The sequence below is a fragment of the Myotis myotis genome, unplaced genomic scaffold (genome assembly GCF_014108235.1).
Source record: "Myotis myotis isolate mMyoMyo1 unplaced genomic scaffold, mMyoMyo1.p scaffold_m19_p_7, whole genome shotgun sequence".
Classification (NCBI taxonomy): domain Eukaryota; kingdom Metazoa; phylum Chordata; class Mammalia; order Chiroptera; family Vespertilionidae; genus Myotis; species Myotis myotis.
Window position 1 is genome coordinate 78,156,919 of NW_023416379.1, and position 24,493 is coordinate 78,181,411.

At 44.4% G+C, this 24,493-nt stretch overlaps 1 protein-coding gene across 5 annotated transcripts in view; it reads right to left on the reverse strand.

The window, feature by feature from the left end:
- Positions 1–24,493, reverse strand: part of PAQR8 (progestin and adipoQ receptor family member 8) — a 43,060-nt gene extending 18,567 nt beyond the window's left edge. Inside the window, exon 1 of one of the 5 annotated variants that reach the window (XM_036317208.1) lies at positions 24,402–24,493. The gene's annotated coding sequence lies outside the window, so the exon portion shown is untranslated. Of the gene's footprint in view, positions 1–24,321 lie in introns of all 5 variants that reach the window. The other 4 variants (XM_036317210.1, XM_036317214.1, XM_036317209.1 and 1 more) reach the window with 4 other exon arrangements.

The following is a 24,493-nucleotide window of genomic DNA, read 5'->3' on the forward strand; positions in this document are numbered from 1 at the left end:
GCTCCGCCCTTTGATTCCCTGAGACTCAGCCCCACCCAGGCTGCAGCAGAGGCTTTTGCATATGAATGCCCCGGCCCTTTGCAACCTGAAAATTACCTAACTGCAGCTGGGCCAGACAGACCCAGAACTTCCAAGAGAAGGCCCAAGGCCCCACAGCAGCTTGCATTGCTTCACAGCTGGGCCTCATCAGGGTACCTCCAAACTCCAAAAAAGGAAGGGGAATCTGCAGTTCTCTTTGTAGCTCCTGCTGTGTAACCTCAGGCAGAGGCTAAATTAGCACCTCCTTAGATCCAAGAGCCAGTGTACCCAGTGGTCAAAGGGGGACCATCCAGATTACAATTCCTCAGATCCAAAGGGACACACTCAGGGTGCAGACTCAGTGAACACCAAATCCCCACTGAAGCAAGTCTTGCCCCAGAAGGGTGTCTTCAGCACAGAAGTTCTCCCACTGCAGACACAGCTGATTCTCACTGCCAATTGGCCTGGAGGTCAATTCCTCCCAGTGATCCTACAACAATCAAGGCATAACTACAATAAGACTGTGCAAAAAGCCCACAAGGGGGTACACCAAGAGTGTCCACCTCAGGTAACTGGGGAGGCTGAGCCACTGGGCCCTACAGGACACCTAGCACACAAAACCACTCTACCAACGCAGGGAAGCATAAAAAATGCGGAGACAAAGAAACAGGTCACAAATGACAGAAATGGAGGAAAGCAAACGACTGGATATAGAGTTCAAGGCCACCTTTATAAGGTTTTTTAAGAATTTTATGGAAACCGCCGATAAATTTAGTGAGGCCCTCGATAAATCTAGTGAGACTCTCGAGGATATGAAAAAGGACCAACTAGAAATTAAGCATACACCGACTGAAATAAAGAATAATATACAGAGATCCAACAGCAGACAAGAGGATCCCAAGAATCAAGTCAAAGATTTGAAATACGAAGAAACAAAAAAGACCCAACTGAAAAAGAAAAAGGAAAAAAGATTCCAAAAATATGAAGATAGTGTAAGGAGCCTCTGGGACAACTTCAAGCATACCAACATCAGAATTAGGGGTACCAGAAGAAGAGAGAGGGCAAGATATTGAAAACCTATTTGAAGAAATAATGACAGAAAACTTCTCCTACCTGGTCAAAGAAATAGACTTACAAGTCCAGGAAGCGCAGAGAACCCCAAACAAAAGGAACCCAAAGAGGACCACACCAAGACACATCATAATTAAAATGCCAAGAGCAAAAGACAAAGAGAGAATCTTAAAAGCAGCAAGAGAAAGACAGTCAGTTACCTACAAGGGAGTACCCACACGACTGTCAGCTGATTTCTCAACAGAAACCATGCAAGCCAGAAGAGAGTGGCAAGAAATATTCAAAGTGATGAATGCCAAGAACCTACAACCAAGATTACTTTATCCAGCAAAGCTATCATTCAGAATAGAAGGTCAGATAAAGAGCTTCACAGATAAGAAAACGCTAAAGGAGTTCATCACCACCAAACCAGCATTATATGAAATGCTGAAAGGTATTCTTTAAGAGGAAAAAGAAAAAGGAACTCTTACCATTTGTCACAGCATGGATGGAACTGGAGAGCGGATAAATACCACATGATCTCAGTCATTTGTGGAATATAATGAACAACATAAACTGATGAACAAGGACTGATCCAGAGACGGAGAGGCATTGATTGGACTGTCGGTCCTTGGAGGGAAGGTAGGGGAGGGTGGGGGTAAGGGGGAAAGATCAAGCAAAGGACTTATATGCAAGCATATAGGCCTAACCAATGGACACACGGACAATGGGGGGGAGGGGGTGAGGGCATGAGCAGGGGGTGGGGTAGAGGGTAACGTGGGGATAAGGACACATATGTAATATCTTAATCAATAAAAAATATATTAAAAAAAAAGAAATTAAACATATTAGAGACGTGCGCTTTCTCTTTTCTTTCTTTTCCATTTAACCAGACTGAGCCACAGCAACGCGTGGCCGAGTACAGCATATATATATATATGCTATAATAAAATCATGAAATTAAATACAGTATCCATAAACATATATTGTTTAAAATATTTTTAACCTTTATGTAAATTTTGTACCTAACATTCTGCAGCCTTCTTTCTTTCATTTAATACATGCTTTGTGTTTTTTTCCACATTAATTATGACATCATTCTCTAATTGATTCATTTTCTCTGCTGAATATTTTCTGAATGCCACAATTTATCTGTCCATCCTCTTGTGGATGGACATGCAGGCTGTTTTCAGCTATTTCCCCTGACAAGTAAGGCTGTGGTGCAGTTCGTACATGTCTTCTTGGGCACGTGCCTAGAAGGGGCTTCCTCTGCAGGTCTCTGCCCAGGAGGCTGTTCCCCCCTTACCCTTCCCTGATGGCACCTCTCAGATGCCGATTCGATTCCCCCATGCATCTAACTCACCCAGTCAGAGCTACAGCCTCAGTCCATTCTCCTGCAAACTTCAGTTTGCATCACTTAAATGATGCCATTACATACAATTCTGTCCTGTAGATATTTGAGTACTTTTCATATACTCCTAGCAGGCCATACGTTTCTGATGAGCAAGTCCTGTGTAACATGGCATTACATTCCCTCTCCTCCCCACTTAGAGCCTGGCACATATATTTGCTCAGAGCGGACCTTCGATGAATATCTGTTGAATCCACTAAGCTTTCCTTCTTTTGCTACTAAGTACTGCTATCACCATCTAAGGACATACCTCTCATGACGACAGTATATATATATATATTGACTGCGACATTCCTATGTACTATCATTTCACCACAGGGGTCACGAGAAGCCTGTCTCTATCATCCACACTCTATGTTGGGAGACACTGGAGGTCCAGGGGGACACTCCCAGCCAGATGACTGCCTGGAGCTAAATGACGGTAGGCAGTTGCTTATGAGTAAAGGTAAGGAAAACATTCTCCCTACTCTACTTATTGTCAAAGCACCCAAAATATTACATTTATGCCAAAAAAATGTATAAGAATTTTGTTCAGAACTAAAAATCAAATACTGGTCAGACAAGAATGTTACTAAAAATCGGGAGAGGAGGGGTATTTTCAAGATTGGTGCTGTGCTTATTTTGGTCAACCAGTGTTTATTGTCATCAGCGTAGACAGGATTTAAGGAGGAAATCTGTTCCTCCTCCTCCCACCTCGTCCTGTGACCTCAGCAATTATTACACAACATTAGCCTGGGGACAGAGTCACAAATAGCCACGCGTGTGCTGAATGGCTGTGGAGTAGTTCCAGAATCCTTGGCCAGGGACAGGCTTGTGGAGTGGCAAAGGTGGCTGTCTACCCGCAGGTGTCCACCGCTCCTCCAAGGTCAGTGGGGTGGGGGTGGGAGCACGGCTAGAGACTTCTTCCTGATTCCGAAGTAGAGATTCATACTCATCATACTTCTTTCTTATTAGCTATGGAAGTGGTTAAAAGTGAGATGCGAAAAAGTCAATTCAAGAATCCAGTACCGCCATAAGAAAGGATGAAAGAGCATCATTTGCAACCACATGGATGGACCTTGAGAACATTATGGGACGTGAAATAAGTCAGACAGAAAAAGCTAAGAACCATATGCTTTCACTCATATGTGGGATATAAAACTGAAACTTATGAACACAAACAGCAGTGTGGTGGTTGCCAGAGGCAAGGGGATGGGAGGGAAGAAGGGGGTCCTAATATGAGGTGACAGGAGACTTGACTTTGGGTGGTGGGCACATGGTGCTATATACAGATCTTGTAACTTAGAAATCCACACATGAAACCTATATGTTCATGTTGACTAATGTCACCCCAATAAAATGTAATAAGAAATAAAAAAAAAAGTGGCTTAAGCAACAATATGCACTCAGGACAAACTAAAAAGTCAGACTCCTGACTGTCATTTCTGGGTTATGGAGCTTCGCTTTAGAAAGGGCCAAGTATAAAAGCAGCCACTGCTCTTCACTGTAACATAACCTCAAGTCTCAGGTGACATGTGATTATAATCTGTGCAAGTGCTACCTGAGGGCCCGGATTGTTTTTCCAATCGAGTTGAAATGCCCACAGCCATGACTTCTGCATCAGCTGCCCGCCAGCATGAGCTTTAAAGGCATACACCACTTGCTCGTGGCCTAAGCACTGCCACACACCGCCTGCGGGCCCTGGAAGGTTCGGACACTGATTACAACAGCAGCCAGGAGGAAAACAACTCCTTCCAGTGCTTGCTCAAATCCCACCTTCTCAATAGCCTCATTGCCCTAGTAACGGAGCTGCACCCTCTCCAGCACCTAGAACCCCCTTACTCTGCTCTTTTTCTTTGTTTTCTGTATCACTTTTTACCTTGTGATTTATTATGTTCTCATGCTTTTAATTTTTTTTTAAAAAAATATATCTTTATTGATTTCAGAGAGGAAGAGAGAGGGAGAGAGAGATAGAAACATCAATGATGAGAGTCATTGATCGGCTGCCTCCCGCACGCCCCCCACTGGGGATCAAGCCCACAACCCCAGGCATGTGCCCTTCACCGGAACCGAACCCAGGACCCTTCAATCCACAGAGCACAGATGAGGAAACAGGTTAAGTCCCTTGCCCAAAGTCACCCAGCCAGAAGTAGTGGAGCCAGAATCCGCACACGGGAAGTCTTGCTCCAGAGGTAATTCCCGAACTTCTACACTACTCAGGAAATGCTGTTTCTGCTTTATTTATTGAAAATCATTCTAAAATGTGTTTGTTTACTTTACTAAATGTGTAAGTGAAAATAATGTGGATAATTCATAACCATCCGAGTCCTTCATCTCCTTCTCTATCTCAGTGATCCTTATGCAGCTCGGATAATGGACCTACCAATGGTTGAGAAGACTGGATGGTGTCTCTGGTGAGCCTAGAGCCCTACTGGGAAGTTGATCTTAAAACAAAAGTTCTAGTAGGACTTTATTTCCCTGTGATTTCTGTGTTTTTTTCAAAGTGGACGATGTCAGTAAAAATTAGCTTAATTGAAGACTTTGATTAATCTAAGTTATACTGTAGTAGATACACTGTAATTAATATCGATAAGACACATCCATTATACAGTCCATTTAAAAATGGGACAACTTTTCCTTCTTTGAGGTTGTATTGATCTTGGAGGCAAGGAAGGCATAAGGCCCAAATCCTGCTCTCTTCAAATTAAATGAATCACATACTTAAAAATAAACCATAATCCTTCTGGCACCAATAGCGCCATCTGTAAACTGAGAATAATAAAGGCCAATGACTTAAGATTTCTGAATTAAAGTTGAAAAAAAAAAAAGAATGTAATTACATGCCTAAGACAAGATGACTGCAGGTCCAGAAAGTATCACTTCCCAGCTGCAAGCTTATTCAGTATGGAAAAGCCAACATTACGTAACTTCACCACGAAATTAACATTCAAATAAAATGCTTTTCAATAAGAGGATTTTAACCCCAATGGGTGCATTTTAAAGTTCCTGTGTCTTTAGAAAACAAAAGGTACAGTATCAGCCATAGGCTATTCCAGCAAGTTCCACAGATCATATGGTCTTGGGAAGAGACAAGAACTTATTGTTACCAGAAAATTCAAGGTCAGTATTTACAGTTTCATTTCCAACACCCCAGCAGCTCCCTTGGACAAAGGATTGTAGTATCTACTGACAGTTGCAATTATTCCCCAACTCTATTTCAGCCTCACCAGCCATTCATCCCACTCAGAATATTCGACTACTTCGGACTATTTGTTATTCCAAAATAACAGCAAATGATGTTTTGTGTTTTGTTGTTGTTGATTTCTTTTTGTATGATATCCAAAAAGATGGAGAAATTAAAGAATAATAGTAAGCCAGAAGTGATTTCTGTGATTTTTAGATAAGCAATGCTAGATAACAGTACACACTTAAGGGGGGGGGGGGGGGGGGCGTGGCAGGGGCTCTAAATCTAACCTGATTCTTTACATATACCTTTAAAATACCTGGCCAATCTAATGCTTGTTTGACCTGGATGGTGCCTCCCCCCTCCCCCTTGTCTTTCTCCCTCCAAGGGACCTCTGCCAGTCCTTCCTGGTAAGTCAGAGTATCCCAGAATGAGCCTTGATTTGACTTTTTTTTTTTTCTTTTGGCAAAAGAATGTTCTGTTGATTAAAACAAAAGAAAACCACACTTGTGCTCACACACCCTGATCCTAACCACCCAGACAGCAGCCTGGCATCCTCTGTCAATCTTCCAGGGGCAGCCAGGCCTGGAGCAGCCCGCACAGCTTCTTCGCCCACAATTCACCAGGAGGTAATGATTCCTGGTGACTACAGGCTGGACCAGGCCGTTCCTACAGCCCAGTGCACCATCTATAACGTGGTCATGAACAGTTAACACATCTTCTGTCAAGGAAATCCTGTTGCTTCATATGCATTTTCTTAATATCCTCCAAGTTTCTTCAAAGGTAAAGAGAATTGCTAAATCACCTGAGAGTTAACTAAGTTTCTTGCTTTCACATCTCATTAAACTACACTGAATTTTAACTCAGCTTAATACAACTGCTATGCCAGCTGAGGAGCTCCTTAGGACAGGCTCTGGGCTTCCATTTCCCTTATATTTCTCTTAAGCACTAAGCATTCCATTTCTCCCATGGAAGCTGGTTACTGACTAAACCAACCGATCCACAGACCTACTGTGGGTTGAAAAGGGAGAGTCACGACCTCCAAATCCTCCAAGAACCATCAACATTTAAAATATTTCGCCCTGGCCGGTTTGGCTCAGTGGATAGAGCGTCAGCCTGCAGACTTGGGGGTCCCAGGTTCGGTTCCGGTCAAGGGCATGTGCCTTGGTTGCAGGCACATCCCCAGTGGGGAGTGTGCAGGAGGCAGCTGAATTGATGTTTCTTTCTCATCAATGTTTCTGACTCTATCCCTCTCCCTTCCTCTCTGTAAAATATCAATAAAATATATTTTAAAAAATATATTTCCCCCCTGTCATCTGCTCTCCAGGAGGGTTCAGTATTTTCCCTACCTCTGACCTGATTTTGGTGAAAGAGGAGAGAGCTGGTCCCTAGCTGTTAGTGACCTACTGTGAGCACAAGAAAGGCTGGTAGGATTTCAGTTCGGAAGAGCTTTCCAGGCCACTTACTTAGGAAACAGCAAATGGATTTCAACCCTCCTGCCAACCTGGTTGATAAGGGCTTCCTGGAGTCCCATACTGAGAGGCATTCCAGGCCTGGGGTGAGCTCAGAGGAAGAGGTGCTGTGATGGATGCACCATGTCTACCACAGGCTCTCAGGGGCACCAGGCTCAGGAGAGAGCTGGGCACGGAGCCAGGTATGTGCCATCCCTGAGCAAAATCTATTGTGGAGAGCTAAGCAACTTGCAACCCGCTGTTTCCCTTCCCTCCCCCCTACTTTTTTTTTTTTTTTTAAATATATTTTCATTGATTTTTTACAGAGAGGAAGGGAGAGGGATAGAGAGTTAGAAACATCGACCAGCTGCCTCCTGCACACCTCCCACTGGGGATGTGCCCGCAACCAAGGTACATGCCCTTGACCGGAATCGAACCTGGGACCTTTTAGTCTGCAGGCCGATGCTCTATCCACCGAGCCAAACTGGTTTTGGCATCCCCCCTACTTTTTAAAAGAGTGGAAGTCAAATCAATCATAAAAAAAAAACTATTTTGAAATATTTACAATAAATGTATTAAAAAAACAATCCCGGAAAAAGGACAAGGGCTAAGGAAAAAGGACAAGGACAAGCTCTTTCTGAAAAGTACCTCAACAGCATCTCAACAAGCACCAACTTTCAGTGTTCCATGGGCTAGCAGGGGTCCTCAAACTACGGCCCATGGGCCACATGCGGCCCGCCGAAAACATTTATCCAGCCCGCCGGTTGTTTTTGCCGCGGCTGTGTGCATAGGAATTTGTTCATATTTTTTTTTTAAACTATAGTCCAGCCCTCCAACGGTCTGAGGGACAGTGAACTGGCCCTGTTTAAGAAGTTTGAGGACCCCTGGGCTAGAGGCTAAGGAGCTGGGTAGCTCTCCAGCAGCTATATGGCTTCTGTGGTGGGACTGTGTGGAGGAGGGGGAAGGAAAAGAGACCAAGGGTTGAGAAGCAAGCCAATGTTAGTGATCCCCAAGACAAAGGAAAGTGCTAATCAGACAAGCCAATGTCATGTTTGTTTCAACAGGGAAAAGGGAGGCTCAGTTTCTTGAACTTGAACTAGCAAAGCTCTCTGGATCAACCAATAGTATTCACTTGCTTTCTGCTTTGTTCTTAACACCAAGTGGGCACATACAAGGCAAACGACATGCTTCTTTTCACAGCCAGATTATATAATCAATCAATCTCTCTCTCTCTCTCTCTCTCTCTCTCTCTCTCTCTCTCTCCCCTCCCCCCCGAGGTGGGTAGGACACCAGAGGCCAGGTCAGACCTCTGGGAGAGACAGAGTTGGCCTCTCACCATCTACTCTGTGTTGTCAGCCAACTGGGTCCCAGGTGAGGAGAATGCCTTTGGCAGCCACAGTATACACACAGACAAGAGAGCTCAGAAAAGGCAAGGGAGAGGAGGCAGACATGTGATTCGGGAGGCAAACAAACACAATTAGCCGCGCTTGAAACAAACTGAAAAGACTCAGTGGGACGACTTTGATTCCTTCTGCCAAGAGAGAAAACCAAAGGAAAATTCATTTTAAAAGAAGCCTTTTACTGGGTCCCTTGGCTGTCAAGCCCAGTGACTGTAATATTTTCTGTTGAGTCCTTTTCATTGTGGGCTTCTCCAACATTTTAAACACTCTCAGAATCATGTTACTTTATCAGTTTTGCTGTCCAATGAGGATCCACTAATATTTCAGGCTTTCATTCTTGGAGATGACAATTCCAAGCCTTTCACAGTCATTCTGCCCCTATGTACCTAAACAGACCAATTTGCTGCAATGGTCCGGTGGTTGAATTCACAGAAATCAACAGTCGTGTTTCTGGTAGTGTGCACTTCTAACTCCAAGGTCTGATTCCACTCTCGAAGATCGGTGACAGCAGAGGGGTTGGTTGCAACCACCTAGTAGTTAACAGGATGGGCTGAGGAGGTAGGCAACTTGGATTTGAATCCTGACTCCGCCACTGACAAGTTGGGGACCTTGGGCACATATCTTAACCTCCTTGTGTCTCATTATTTCCATCTATAAAATACGGATATAATGGTATCTGACTGACAGGATTGCTGTGATGTTTAAAGAATTATCATAAAAGAGTCTTTATCTGCTCAGCTGGTGTGACTCAGTGATTGAGTGTCGACCTATGAACCAGGAGGTCATGGTTTTGATTCCCGCTCAGAGCACGTGCTCAGGTTTCAGGCTCGATCCCCAGTGTGGGGCGTACAGGAGGCAGCTGATCAATGGTTCCCTTTCATCATTGATGTTTCTATCTCTCTATCCCTCTCCCTTGTTCTCTGAAATCAATAAAAATATATTTTAAAAAGAGTGCTTATCTTTCAAAATACATTCTGAAATGCTCACAAATAATGATACGATGTCTGCAGTTTACTTCAGAATCACCTGGGGGTAAGGTATTGGGGCAAAGACATTGGCCCTAAGTTGATAATTGCTCAAGTTGAGGGATGGGCATTCCATCTACCTCTGTTTTGAAATTTTCTATAACAGAAAATTTAAGAGCGAAAATACAGGTAAAACTGCTCACACACAGCATGTGCTCAATACATGTCATCTGTTATAAATCAGAGAGGGACTTGAAGGCATTGTTGCTAGGTCAAAAAGCACCAAGATAGCTGCCTGCCTCTCTAGAGACCTGGGTGGTTCTGGGGCCAGCAATGGGAGATGGGAGCTGCATTGAGAATTTCACCGTCACTCTAGGCCATTCATTATTGCCCAATCTTTTCACCATCAAGCCTGTTTTAGATTATTATTAGTTCTCTATGCTTTGAAAGAATTTTAAATCAACCACAGCCATTAAGTAGTCATTATCCCGTAACTTTTAGTCAGCTACACATAAGCACAAGTCAGAATTTTGAGTCAGAGTTTAGATGAGGTCTAAATTGATCTTGTATTGTCCCAGCCAAAAGAAAGCACTACCTAGTTTTAATGGCCTGTGCAACTATTTGACCCACATATATTTGTAGGCATATGAAATAACGAAAAATAGCTTAACACTTCCCCCAACCCTGCCCCCTGCCACCAGAGTCTATGCCTCCAATAGGTTCAGGTCCAATAGGTTTATATATGCCACATATATAAATCCAAAGTCAGTACCAGAAACTCCCAGCTTCTGGAATTGCTTACACAAGCTGAGGGACAGGAAATGCCAGGCTAGACCAACTTCAGGCTAGATATGCACTCTAAGAGGATTACATCCAAACTCATCTGCCCCCTGCCCTCTCACAGACAAGGAATCTCCAATCCCAGCTGTGACACTAACTGTAATGGCCTTGGGCTAGCCCAGCGGTTCTCAACCTGTGGGTCGAACGACTCTTTCACAGGGGTCACCTAAGACCATCGGAAAACACATATATAATTACATATTGTTTTTGTGATTAATCGCTATGCTTTAATTATGTTCAATTTGTAACAATGAAAATACATCCTGCATATCAGATATTTACATTACAATTCATAACAGTAGCAAAATTACAGTTATGAAGTATCAACAAAAATAATTTTATGGTTGGGGGTCACCACAACATGAGGAACTGTATTAAAGGGTTGCGGCATTAGGAAGGCTGAAAACCACTGGGCTAGCCACTTCATCTTTGTTTTCTCCTGGGTAAACTGGAATATCTCCCTCCTATGGTTGTTTTAGGAATTAGAGAGAACGTAAATAGAGTGCATTGCACAATGCCTGGCACATAGTAATTACTCAATACATGGTAGCAATGTTACATCTCTGTATGCCTTCACGTACAAATGGATGTCTTATCATTACCTCCTTTGTAATTTGGTTATGTATCTAGACACCACTGGTTCTCCAGGTTATGAGACATATCACAGATACATAATTATACAGTTTAAGATTTTCTTCTTTTTTTTATGCGAAAAAATTTTAATGCAGATGTATTCAATCTTCTTCACAGAGCTGATAAATAGATAACTATGTTGCTGTGATCAATACCTACATGTTCTCTTCTATGTGGTTCCCTCTTCTTCCATAAATGTTGTGTTATAGTATCTTTTATAATTTAAAAAATTATTTTAAAAAAAGTCATGAGAAAAATATGGCCGAATTCAATTGTAGCCAGGCCATTCTTCTTCTTTTTTTATTTTAATGTGTTTTTATTGATTTTTTAGAGAAAGTGGAAGGGGGAGGGATAGGAAGATAGAAACATCGATGAGAGAGAAACATCATCGATGGGCTGCCTCCTGTATGCTGGGGACGGAGCCAGAAACCCAGGCATGTGCCGTGACAAGCAAGTGAATCAGTGACCTCTCGGTTCTTGGGTCATCACTCAATGACTGAGCCACACCACCCGGAAAGCCATTCTTATTTCTATTGTGAAACACTTGCTTCATGTCTGTATATTGTTGAGAGGATCAATGGATAAGACAGGTGTAAATAATAAAGCCAGAACTCCATTAGAAAGACTTTAGTCATCATGCAGGATGTTTTGAAGAGAGAGAGAGAGAGAGAGAGAGAGAGAGAGAGAGAGAGAGAGAGATTTATGTGATCCAAGAAATATTTATAGCACTTTATGAACTAACCTGAACCACTGCACAAAACCGAGATTTGATAAATCAGTTTCCAACTGCCTGAAATGCTGTCCAGTTTCAATGTCTTTTTTTTTTTTAGGTTGTCATTTGGGGGTGTTTTATTTTATTATATTTTTTTACATAACAAAATCACTTTTGTTGGCATTGTATAAATAGACACATATTTTTCAAATCAATAGAAAACATTTTATTATTCAACAGATTTTAAAAAAATAATCTTATTTCACCAATGTCATTTTTGGAGCTTTACCTGAATCTGCTTGTCTGGATGACATTCGAATACTGCAGCCAAGTCCAACCTCAGCATTAGCCAGGCATGAAACTGACTAATTCCACTTTCTAAAGTGCTCAGGATTCCTGGCAACCCAAGAGAATAATATCAACGCCTTTTATCTTGCTTAAGTGCAGAAATAGAAAAGCTAAGATGGGACTCCTGGAATGAATTCTGTGGACCAGAGTTAAATATACCACGGAGAATAGAAATTTTCTAATTCAAGAGCTATTACACTCCAATTCTGATTTTACATCATCTTCCCTTTCCTTCCATATTTTATACAACTTTACCAATTCTCTTTAGAATAAGCCTAAAATGAAAATGAGATAATAGTTTTCACCAGCAAAAAGTTTTATTTCTCACGTAAGTATGTTCTACAGGCAAGATTCCACAGAGCAAGTGTATTTTTATTCCATCTTGAACTGGTGTGGGTAAGTGTAGACTTCTTCCAGTTTCCTGACTGTGGACCTTGGGAATTCTCTTAGACTCCAAAGAGCAGGTGCTACCATAGGGCAAGTACAGTTTCAAGCTACTAATGAAAAGCAACAAATTCTTTATTTTTTCTTCTTTCTTATTTTTTTACCTTTTTAAATTTATTTTTATTGTTGAGAGTATTACAGATGTCCCCTATTCTCCCCCCCCCTTTGCCCTCTTCCTGGCTCCCACCCCACCCCAGCCTTCGACACACTATTTCTGTATCCATGGGCTATGCATATAAGTTCTTTGGCTCTTCTTAATCTTGGCCTATCTCACCCTAGAACAGTGGTTGGCAAACTCATTAGTCAACAGAGCCAAATATCAACAGTACAATGATTGAAATTTCTTTTGAGAGCCAAATTTTTTAAACTTAAACTATATAGGTAGGTCCATTGTTATTAACTTAATTAGGGTATTCCTAAGGCTTAGGCAGAGCCACACTCAAGGGGCCAAAGAGCTGCATGTGGCTCTCGAGCCGCAGTTTGCCCACCATGGCCCTAGAACAGGGGTGGGCAAACTTTTTGACTTGAGGGCCACAATGGGTTCTTAAACTGGACCGGAGGGCCGGAACAAAAGCATGGATGGAGCGTTTGTGTGAACTAATATAAATTCAAAGTAAACATCATTACATAAAAGAGTACGGTCTTTTTTTTCAATAGTTTTATTCATTTCAAACTGGCCGGATCCGGCCCGCGGGCCGTAGTTTGCCCACGGCTGCCCTAGAAGGATAAATGTCATTGCCCTTAATGCTATCTGTGTCTCAAGACCAACAAAATCTCTTAAACCAATAACCCTACCTCTGACCTTCATATGCTTACAGTCCTAGGAACTGGAGACTAGTTACAGTCAGGAACCCGCTCAGCCTGGAAAAGGGGGAGAGCTCGCCTTGGTTCTTCTCTGGGTGTGCTCATCTCGAAATCTTGGCGTTCCCCATTACCGCTATTATATACCAACATTCATAATTATTATAATCATAATTATTATTAATCCACACATTTGACAAGTTACACTCTGATATACTATTGAATCCTCCTCACATAAGAAAATAGGGACAGTTATTAGTTATCTAAGGCTTAACTCAACCTAATCATCCAATCCAGGTGACTTATTGCAGCAGAGAGCAGTTCCCCACCTTTGGGGAATTGTGGTTTCTAAACACCATGTGTGATAATGTGAAGTCTAACTCTTTTTCTCTAACTTTCTGCGTAGGGAACCAACCAGTGTCCTCCCTATCGACATGTGGCCAGAGCTTTACTTTGGCCATGTGCACAAGAATTTAAAAGCCATGATAAATACTTTCTCTACCTATCTTTGAATTGGAGGGTCACATCTAAAACTTACCTGTAAGCTATAACCTCCATAAGGTTAGGGACAGCATTTTAGCCCATCATTCTATCCCCAGTGTACAGCATTGACCCTGGCCCTTAATATTTGATGAATGGATGGATGAATGAATAAATGAATAAGTAAATGATGGAATGAACAAGATATCCTTTGGTTCCCAGACCACTGATCAAAATCTCACTCCACATGATTTAGTGTTCAGGTTACGCCTCAGCCAGGACTACCCAAGCCACACCATGAATTTCAGTAATTCATGCCATTAAGTATCACAAATAGCCTGAGCAAGTTTCCATAAAGTAGTTCTATACAACAGAGAGGGCGCCCTTTTCCTGCCTTAATCACTGGGTGGTTTGGGCGGGGATTTCCAGCCTCACACACAAGGAAAGGTGAGTGGAAGCTACAGGTTCTAGGGTGTTATGAACTGAATGTTTGCACCTCTACCATCTCTAATGCTTATGTTGAAGCCATAATCCCCAATGTGATGATATTTGAATCGGGGGCCTTTGGGAAGTAATTAGGTTTCGATGAGGTCATTAGAGTGGGGTCCCAGGATGGGAGTAAGTAGGAAAAAGGGACTGAGAGCTAACTCTTGCTCTCTAGGGCATTCACCCAGTGCTTGCTGTATGTCTCTCTGTCTCGCTCACTGCCACGTGAGGACACAGCAAGAAGATGGCCATTGACCCTGCCCAGATAGCTCAGTAGTTAGAGTCAACCTGATACACCAAGGTTGAAGGTTTGATCCCTGATTAGGGCACATATAAGAAAAACCAATAAATGCATAAATAAGTAGAACAAGAAATTGGTTTCTCTCTCTTTCCCTCCCTTCTCTCTCTCTCTCTCTCTCTCTAAATCAGTAATTCTTTTAAAGAAAAAAAAAAAGGTGGCCATCTGCAAACTAGGAAGAGGGCCCTCACAGTACTTAAACTTACTGGCACTTTTATCTTGCATTTCCCAACCTCCAAAACTGTGAGAAACAAATTTCTGTCGTTCAAGGCACCTAGTCTGTGGTATTTTGTTATGGCAGCCTGAGCTAAGACATAGGAACATTTCCCTGATATTTAAACTGTCCCTAGAGACAAGAGTCTAGAATCTGGAGAAATGTCAACAAACTAGTACTGAGGGAACAAAGGACACAAATCAAGAATGTGACCTTGCTGTAAGAACTCTGCTCCTTGGGCGAGTCACAACTCCTCTGTCCCTCAGTTTCCTCATCTGCCAAAGGGGGCTAATAGGAGTAATCTACTATTGTTGAGTTGTTCTGAGAATTAAATGAGGTAATATTAATATACTAGTGGCCCGGTGCACGTATTCAAGCGCATTGCAAAGAAATTAATTAGAAGAAATATTTTAATATCGCTACTCACCCTTTCTATATAATAGAAGTGTCAACCAAATTCACAATCAACAATGACAGATCAAAACACACACATGTGATTGGCACCAGTGAGAGCTTTATATGTATCACCCATGCATGAGTCAACTTAGCGTTTTATATAGAATAAACTTGCTTAATTAGACCTGCTTTCTGATTTAGCTAAACTTTTTCCAGCCCAGTGAAGCACCCCAACTTCTCTCTCAGGTAATTGTCAGAAACACAGCAGTAAATGTCAACACGAAGCAGATTATTATTGCAGATCACGCAGGGAGAACAAAGGGTAAAAATATTTAACTGCAGCAGTGTTTGACTATATTCTGTGCAGTGAGAAAACCTGAAGTCATTTCCAAGGTTCACCATTTCTTACATCTTTTCAGTCAGGTCAAGTTTCTAAATCTCCATTTTTCGGCTAATGAAAAGAAAATAGGATTCCACCAAGTCTCCTATCTAACTACTCCAGGACTTCTGTGAGGATTAAATGAGATCAGGCATGGGAAAACACTTCAGACATTTTGTTAAAGTGTGAAATGCTTGCACTTGGCTATAAAGCAAGTCGTGTTCCTGGGCTGAAGAAACTGCAAGAAGGCTAGTCATCGCTAGGGAGAGGAAGCTGGGTGTTGCTTCGTGATGTCATTACCCAGTGCCCACAGCGACCATTTCCGAGCTGGGTTGGGCTGTGGGCTGCGTTTTGTGCCATGGGTTCTCAGCAGCGTCAGCTGCGATTTGATGGGGTGTCACTCCGGGGTGGTGGCAGGGCCTGTGTCCCACTTGGGGTGAGCCGAGTGTTGCTTTGTGGGCACCAGGTCTGTGGTGACGTTTCTTTGTGCACATCACAGCAGCTCCTGCGTTGAGCGTCTGCCCCTGGTGGTCAGTGCACGTCATAGCAACCAGTCGGACACTTAGCATATTAGCCTTTTATATATAGACTAGAGGCCCAGTGCATGAAATTCATGCACTGGAGTGGTGGGGTCCCTCAGCCCGGCCTGCCCCCTCTCACAGTCTGGGAGCCCTCAGGGGCGGGAGGTGACCCGGCGATCAGGGGAAGGCGACGCCCCATCACGCCCCATTGTTGCTGCCACTGTCGGCAGCGCAAGCCTCAGCTGGCCCTGGTAGCCCTGGGCGGCTGGGGGACCAAGGAGACTGGGGGACTCCAGAGGCAGGCACATGAGACGGGCCCGGCCTTGTTGCGTGCCTGCTGCCCCGGTGGGGCTTAGGGGACTGGGCGCCGCCATCTTGTGGCTGTGGGCGTCACCATCTTTGAGGGCATGGCAGTAATTAGCACATTCCCTCCTTATTGGCTGTGGGTGCCGCCATCTTTGCGATGGTGAGGGCCAATTAGCATATTTCCTCTTTATTAGATAGGACTAGAGGCCCCGTGCATGAAAATTCATTCACTTGGGGAGGGGACCCTCAGCCCGGCCTAAGCCCTCTCGCAGTCCTGGACCCTTCGGGGGATGTCTACCTGCTGGCTTAGGCCCACTCCCCAGGGGATCAGGACTAAGCTGGCAGTCACACATCCCTCTGGCAGCCCAGGAGCCCTCAGGGGATGTCCAACTGATGGCTTAGGCCCACTCCCTGTTGGACATCCTTAGCATTGCTGAGGAGGCAGGAGAGGCTCCTGCCACTGCCACTGTGCTTGCAGCCATCAGCCTGGCTTGTGGCTGAGTGGAGCTCCCCCTGTGGAAGTGCACTGACTACCAGGGGGAAGCTCCTGCATTTAGCATCTGCCCCCTGGTGGTCGGTGTGCATCATAGCGACTGGTCTTTCTGCTGTTAGGGTCAATTTGCATATTACCCTTTTATTATATAGGATTTCCTGACACTAGTAAATGGTCCATCGGTAATTATTTGTACAATGCTGAGGCCCAACTCATGCTCTATCACAGTGCCTTTACACAGGCTCTGCTAAATAAGAAGAGAGAGAAAGACGTCATTGACAGAGCCTGGTGGCAGTAATCTGAAGCCCTGGGTTTGAGTCTTTGTTTTTGCCATTTTCTCATTATGACTTTGACAAATTATATACCCTCTCCAACTCCAAGGTCCCTTCATCTGTAAAAAACAAAACAAAACAAAACAAAAAACCCCCCGGTACAATGATACCTCCTCTCTATGCCTCCTAGGATAGTTGCAAAAGTCATACTGCAGATCCTTGCATGGAAGTATTGCAAGAGGTAAATTTGTCAATCTGCATTAAATACCTCTAAGGCTCTAAAACAGTGGTTCTCAACCTTCCTTATGCCACGACCCCTTAATACAGTTCCTCATGTTGTGGTGACCCCCAACCATAAAATTATTTTCGTTGCTACTTTATAACTGTAATTTTGCTACTGTTATGAATCGTAATGTAAATATCTGATATGCAGGATGGTCGTAAGGTGACCCCTGTGAAAGGGTTGTTCGACCCCCAAAGGGGTCGCGACCCACAGGTTGAGAACCGCTGCTCTAAAACAATGGTTTTCCAGCTTTTTTTTTTTTTTACTGGAACCCATTACAAGAAATATTTTACATTGCAAACAGGCATACATTGATCACTAAAATGAAAGCTTGACAAAATAAAACTGTTACTTTGATATTTTTAATTTGGTTCTGTTCCTTTTTTTTCTCTTTTTAATGTAGGTCATTCATTTCACAAGGCATAGTCCCGACCCTCAACTCTTACTGGGCATCAGAGTCATCTGAGGAGCATTTTAAAAATCTGACTCCCCGGGCCCTACCCACCAAGATTCAGCATCAATGGTTTGGAGTGGGGACTGAGCAATTCTTAGACAGCCCCAGGTGGCTCTATTATTGTGCAGCCAGAACTAAGCCCCACAGAACTAATGGCTTCAATCTAGCTCCCAGCTAAAGCACCACTGGATGAATTACTGACATCCCTGTCTGCTCACACTCAGCACCGGATGTCACCCCACCCCCACCCAGCTGAAGGCCTGCTGGTGCTGTGAGTGGATCGCTCACTCCTGTGGCTTCAGTGTGCTCCAGGAAACCCAGAAAGGAATAAAGATCAAAGCGGAGCCTGGGCTTTTCGGGAGGCCTCCTGTCTCCTCCCAGATGGCTGGGTGACTCCATGCAGAGCAAAATCTGGAACGGATTAGGAGGATATTGCTAAGAGTGAAAGGACCCCTTACAACAGCGGTTCTCAACCTGTGGGTCGCGACCCCTTTGGGGGTGGAATGACCCTTTCACAGGGGTTGCCTAAGACCGTCCTGCATATCAGATATTTACCTTACAATTCATAACAGTAGCAACATGACAGTGATGAAGTAGCAACGAAAATAATTTTATGGTTGGGTCACAACATGAGGAACTGTATTTAAAGGGCCAGAAGGTTGAGAACCGCTGCCTTACAAGAACTTTTTGCTTGAGTAGGAGGAGCTAAGGAAAAGTAAAGGGAAACTGCTGGCCTCCTTGCCTGCTCTGACCTCGCAGACACAGGGGTTTCAGTAGAGCGTGGAGATAAGCTCAGTCGAAGGGTCTTCATGGCCTGGCTGTCTCCTTCTAGGTGTAGCCCAGATGAAACAGAAAGCTCTCCATCCTCAGTTCATCGTCTCTATACAGAAGAGAGGTCTGGGGACTGTCCTGTTCACCTGGTTGGAGTGATCTGCAGCCTACCCTGAGCTGCCTAGCAGAACCTGGGCCAGAATGCAGAAGGTACCAGAATGGTGGAGGCCATGAGTCTGTGTCCCTGCCCTTTTCTTGGACACACGGATGGGATTAAGAAACCTGTATTGGTTCTGTACACAATTGGTTAAACACACACACACACACACACACACACACACACACACACACACAAATGGCCCTGTGGGAAGCCACCTATTGTCTTCACTAGCAGTGACGTGTGGACAAGGAACCTGGAAGGCTGGTGACCCTTGAAGCCCTGGCAAAGGTCAGGGCTGTGCACCCACTGTTAGTCCAGACAATGGTAGCTGAAGCAACTTCCCCATTTATTATTATGTAAATCCTTGCTGCTGGGCTAGTCTGCCTGTTACTGGAAATTGCCTGCCTAAGGGCTATGGGTGTATCCCAAACCAATAAAAGGTTGGTGAGGCCTGAGCACCAGGGGAAGTACTTCCCCTTGAGTTGGACTTGCCCCCCTGGCCCCCCAATATTTCCAAATTATTACTTGTCTCATCTATTTCATTTGTGTGCGGCCCCTCTTCCAGATCCTGAACCCTGAACCACGTGGGACGTGTGGTTTACACATGGCCCAGCCAGCATGGCTCAATGGTTGAGTGTCTACCTATGAACCAGGAGGTCACGGTTCAATTCCTGGTCAGGGCATAAACCCGGCTTGCAGGCTTGATCCCCAGTGTGGGGCGTGCAGGACACAGGTGATCAATGATTCTCTCTCATCATTGATGTTTCTGTCTCTCTCTCCCTCTCCCTTCTTCTCTGAAATCAATAAAAATATAATAATAAAAAAATACACCCCAAAGCCATGTCTGTTTGAGTCATATAGTCCCTGGATTTACTAACCCAACATAATAATACTAAGAGTGACCATTTACTGGGTGCCTTCCATGTACTATCTCACTTAATTCCATGATATCTCTTCAGACATGCATTTTATAGATACACAGGTTTAAGGTACTCACCTAGGGTTGTGCATTTAATAACTGGCGGTGCTAGGATGCTAATGCAGGTTGACCCCTACTTCTAGATCTATGCTCTAGACCAGTGATGGCGAACCTATGACACGCATGTCAGAGGTGACACGCAAACTCATTTTTTTGGTTGATTTTTCTTTGTTAAATGGCATTTAAATATATAAAATAAATATCAAAAATATAAATCTTTGTTTTACTATGGTTGCAAATATCAAAACATTTCTATATGTGACACGGCACCAGAGTTAAGTTAGGGTTTTTCAAAATACTGACACGCCGAGCTCAAAAGGTTCGCCATCACTGCTCTAGACTAGGGTTGCTCAGCATTTATCTACATTGGGATTGGATAATTCTTTGTTGTGAAGGTTTGTCCTGTACATTAGAAGATGCTTAGCAGCTCTTCTGGCCTCTACCCATTAGATGTCAGTTATGACAACCAAAAATGTCTCAGACATTGCCAAATGTCCTCTGGCGATGTGGGGAGGGGGTCAAAATCACTCCTCTTCTACTTTAAGAACAACTGTTATAGTCTAACCCACCATGCTGTATTGTTTCCTGGTACTTTATAAGTACAACAACAATATCACCCTATCCTACAGTTATATATAATTTTACAGATCACCAGGTACTTTTATAGCCAATATCTCCTTATGTGGCTAGGGCTTAATCCTGAAAGAATTAATACCCCTAAAAATTATGACCACTAAAAAGAGATCTATATATTTAGCCTTCTCCAAGAAATTGAGAGAAAAGAACATGAATGAAGTCCATTTAATCTTTGGCCCACAAGCCATTGGAAGAAAAACACTTTTGCTAATGCATGTAATCCTTTGAGAGCACATTATGTTACTTTCTGTTGCTTGTACATCTCTCTCTCTTCTGCACAGAGAACACAGAGAATTCTCACTTAATGTCGAACATTTCATGGAACATCTACCTCATAGCAACCCTTAACCACTTCATTAAATTAAAATTATATTCCCACAGTTTGTATCTTCCATGTTATGTTTTAATAAAATTCATATTCTGAAAAAAATTAATGGCAACATTGACAGAAGAGCTCAGAGTTCAGTGCCAGGTTGTCATTGAAAAAACAGAGCAAAACTCAAGTTTAACTGGAACAAATGTTCACCAGAATCATCCCTGTCAATACAGGCCAAGGGAACTGTAGCTGTTTCATTCGAGTAATATTTTATTGGATCAAGGAAAAGAAATTCCAGGAGAAGCTTTTCCATATTTATTTTTCTTCAGATCTTCACTAAACTATTATACCTAACAATCAAAACAGGAATGCTTGTTTTAAAAAAAAGCCATCTGAATCAAAAATAAAGTAGCTAACTACGGTTGCTTTTAAGGTCACTCTTTAAGAACTCCTAAGAGGCCAGGAGAGTAAAAACAAAATGTTCTCATTCACATATCCATTTGCAAAGCCCAGCTGAAGAGGACAGCATTACGTGGAAAATGATAAATCCATACATGGCTTCAAAAAAATTGTAATATAACTATCAATAGTCAATATTAATAACAAAAATAGCTGGACTCTATGGAGTACTTTTGTGCCAAGCACTGAACTCGTGTTCTACATGCATAAATCTTACTGAATCTTCATTCCAGCCCCATGTGGTACATACTCATTAGCATCTTCTTTTTAAGGTAAGAAAACTGAGGCCAAAAGACATGTAATAACTTGCCCACAGTCACAGCCGGATCAAGAGTCAAGTGATGGCTGTATAAAGCTTTAGGTTATAGAATCTGAAAAAACAACCACTGGGAAATTAGAAAAACAATGGAAGAAAAGGGAGATGTTATGGTAGTTTTTCACAGTGTGTGCCATAGAATCCCACGACTGAAATTTTGGCATTTCAGAAAGCATTCTCTTTCCCTTGCTTCTATATAGATCCTTGCACAGAAAATCTCAAGTACTGGGCATTAATTGCACACATGGGGTTAAGTAACTTTCTGGGTACTTTTTTTGGTGAGAAAAACATATCTTTTGTGTTGCTTTCTGTAAAAATGCACAGTGATGAAAAGGGCCTGGCGAAGAGTCCCCACACGGGAAAAGAAAGACTTACCTTCTCCAGCTTCCTAGGCCGTAAAGCACACCAACAAGGTCATAGGACCAATGTTTGCACACACATTCCAGAACATATACACCCAAAGGAGGGTTGCACTTCCATTACTCTCAATCCTAAACACAGACACACGCCTTTACTGGATGCCCATCTTGGGGACCACCAGTCCCTCAAGGGGACTCTCGTTACTTTAATGGCCACACTTTCTATGACAACCTCGACTCCCCACCTCAGAGGCCACAGTTGGCCCCACATGGTGTCTGGCTCTTTTCCAAGTGAGGAAGGTTTGGCATCAGGAGGCAATTCAGTTAAATGTGTTGCCAACTCTGCAGGCGGTGCCAAAGCACGAGCTCCCAAATTATTCTCAGCCATGACAGCATCCCCGGGATTAGTGCGCAGCTTGCCAAGACAGGGCTTTTGAAGGGGAGGGATACTCACTTGAATGTATAAGTGCTGGCATATTTCTTTTAACATTTGGGTAAAGAAATGGAAGAATCGGCTAGCTTTAAGTCCAAGTGAATAAATATTCTGCTGCAATAATGATAACGCAGATTTTGGGTAAGGTTCTGACCACCCCCTTAACCCTTTGAGCGCCAACCAATATCCTAGGAACTATGCTAAAATTGCCAAGGCATTTTTGCTGACTTTACAGCAGTTTAGGAAAAAAATTATGATAGCGCTCCTGGCACTTTTGGTGAAAGACAGAAGGAGCGCGATCACGCTCCCCGGCACTCTAGGGGTTAATGAAAGAAAAAAACTTGTCCTGAAATGCTACTTGTAAAAAGCAGAAATCACTTTCCTGTCAACTTGCATAATTATTGAAGAGATTTCCTTTTCATGAAAAAAAAAAAAAAAAAACCCACTAAAAACTGGGCCCAACAAATGCTAGTTGCCAACATAGTGCTGGATCCTCCCAGGAAGCTCAAATCTCAGTGTGTGCCAGAAGATGGATCTATATCCAGGACAGAAGGAGTGGGGGGCATCTCTCTTCCCCCCGGATCCCCAAAGCCTAGAAACCTTCCAATAGAAAAATCCACATAATAGAACCCCAGGGCCTGAATTAGCTGTTACAGCAAATAAAGTAATTATCATACAGAAAGGGAGCTGGCACCGAAGACAAACAACGGAGAACAGACACTGCACTGGTCGTTTGTTTATCTTCAGACACACTTGGATAGCCATCCGCTGAGGTCCTAAGCAGCCTGGCTTCCTGCCAGGTGACCTGGACACCTTAGGGGTGGGCACAGCCTGTGGACATCTTAAGAGGGCAAAGGCAGTCCACCTTCCGAGTAGATAGAATCCTATTCACTTCAGTAAGGGAGCCCTAATGAGCACAAACGATCCAAAAACTGTACAATACTCCCAGTGTTTACTTGGTTGAAGAATGCAGCGCGTTTGTGGGCGGTGTGTGTGTGTGTGTGTGTGTGTGCACATTGCTGATTTTTTTACTCAGAAATAGTCTCTCACAGAGAACAGCAGAGTAGGGAGCAAATAGCTCATGTGGATCCAAAAAATTACACACCCCTTTGTAGATCTTACCTGTATATTTGAAATCTTACTCCATAAGTATTCTCTTAACTCCCTGACCAAAATCACTTCTAACCCAGTTCAGCAATACAGGGTGCAACCAAGAGCCCGTCTGGGTCTCCCCCTTGTCGGTGGGTGGTTGAGGGACCACAGCCGCCCTCAAGTCGCCGCGCCAGGTCTGCGAGGTGCACCTCCCCACCCCACCTCCCCCACCCAAGTTGCCAAGTCCGGTAGCTAGCTGGGTGCCGAGTCCCCACTAGCGCCGTCTGAGGTGGCCCCGTCTCGCTTTCTCGAGTGACTGCCCTCTTGAGGTGTCAGTGGGCTGTGCCCTTGGCCGAGAGGGTCCGAATCTCTGCCCCACCACCCACTGGCCACCTCGGATCCCCCGCCCGGTTCCATCCTTCCAGGCCCCTGTTCTCCGCACCGGACCCAGGCTCCCCGCACAACGCCGTCTCCCCCGCCCCCTCTCAGAGAGGCCCCTTCCATCTTTCCCCGGAGAAGTCACAGTCTCGTCCCACCCTATTCTTTCTGGGGTTCCCCTTCCTCGGGGTCACCCTCCCGCCTCGGGTTTCCTCTCCTCTGCATTCCCCTCCCGGGTTCGGGTCTCCGCACAGCGGGGGGCGCCCCAAGAATGCCGACAGAGCACCCCCGGTTCCGCCCCCCTCCACCCCCAGTTCCCGCACGGGAGGTCCTCTAGGTCGCGGTCCTGACCCCTCAGCTCTCCAGGTTTGGGCTCTGAGACTCCCCACCGTCGCGATCCCGATCCGCCCTCTCGCCCTCGGGGTTGGGGTTCAGAGAGTCCCCAACATAGGGGCACTGACACTCCGCCCCGGGCTCGGGTTCCTCAACATCGCGATCCCGAACGCCCCTCCGGGCTCGGGTTCTGGGGCTCCCCTAAGTCGCGATCCTGACACCTCCGCCCCGCGTACGCGCGCCCCGGGCTCCCCAAGAACGCAGTCCTCACCCCCGGCCAGACCCGCTCTGCGCCTCCGGTGATGGGGCACCGTCAGGGGCGGCGCTGGGTCGGTGCGCGTCAGGGCTCACCGTCAGGGCAGCTTTGGGTCGACTGGGTTCCCGGCTCCCGGCTCCCAGCTTCCCGCAGGCGGCTGTGACCCCGGCCGGCGCTGCACAGGGGA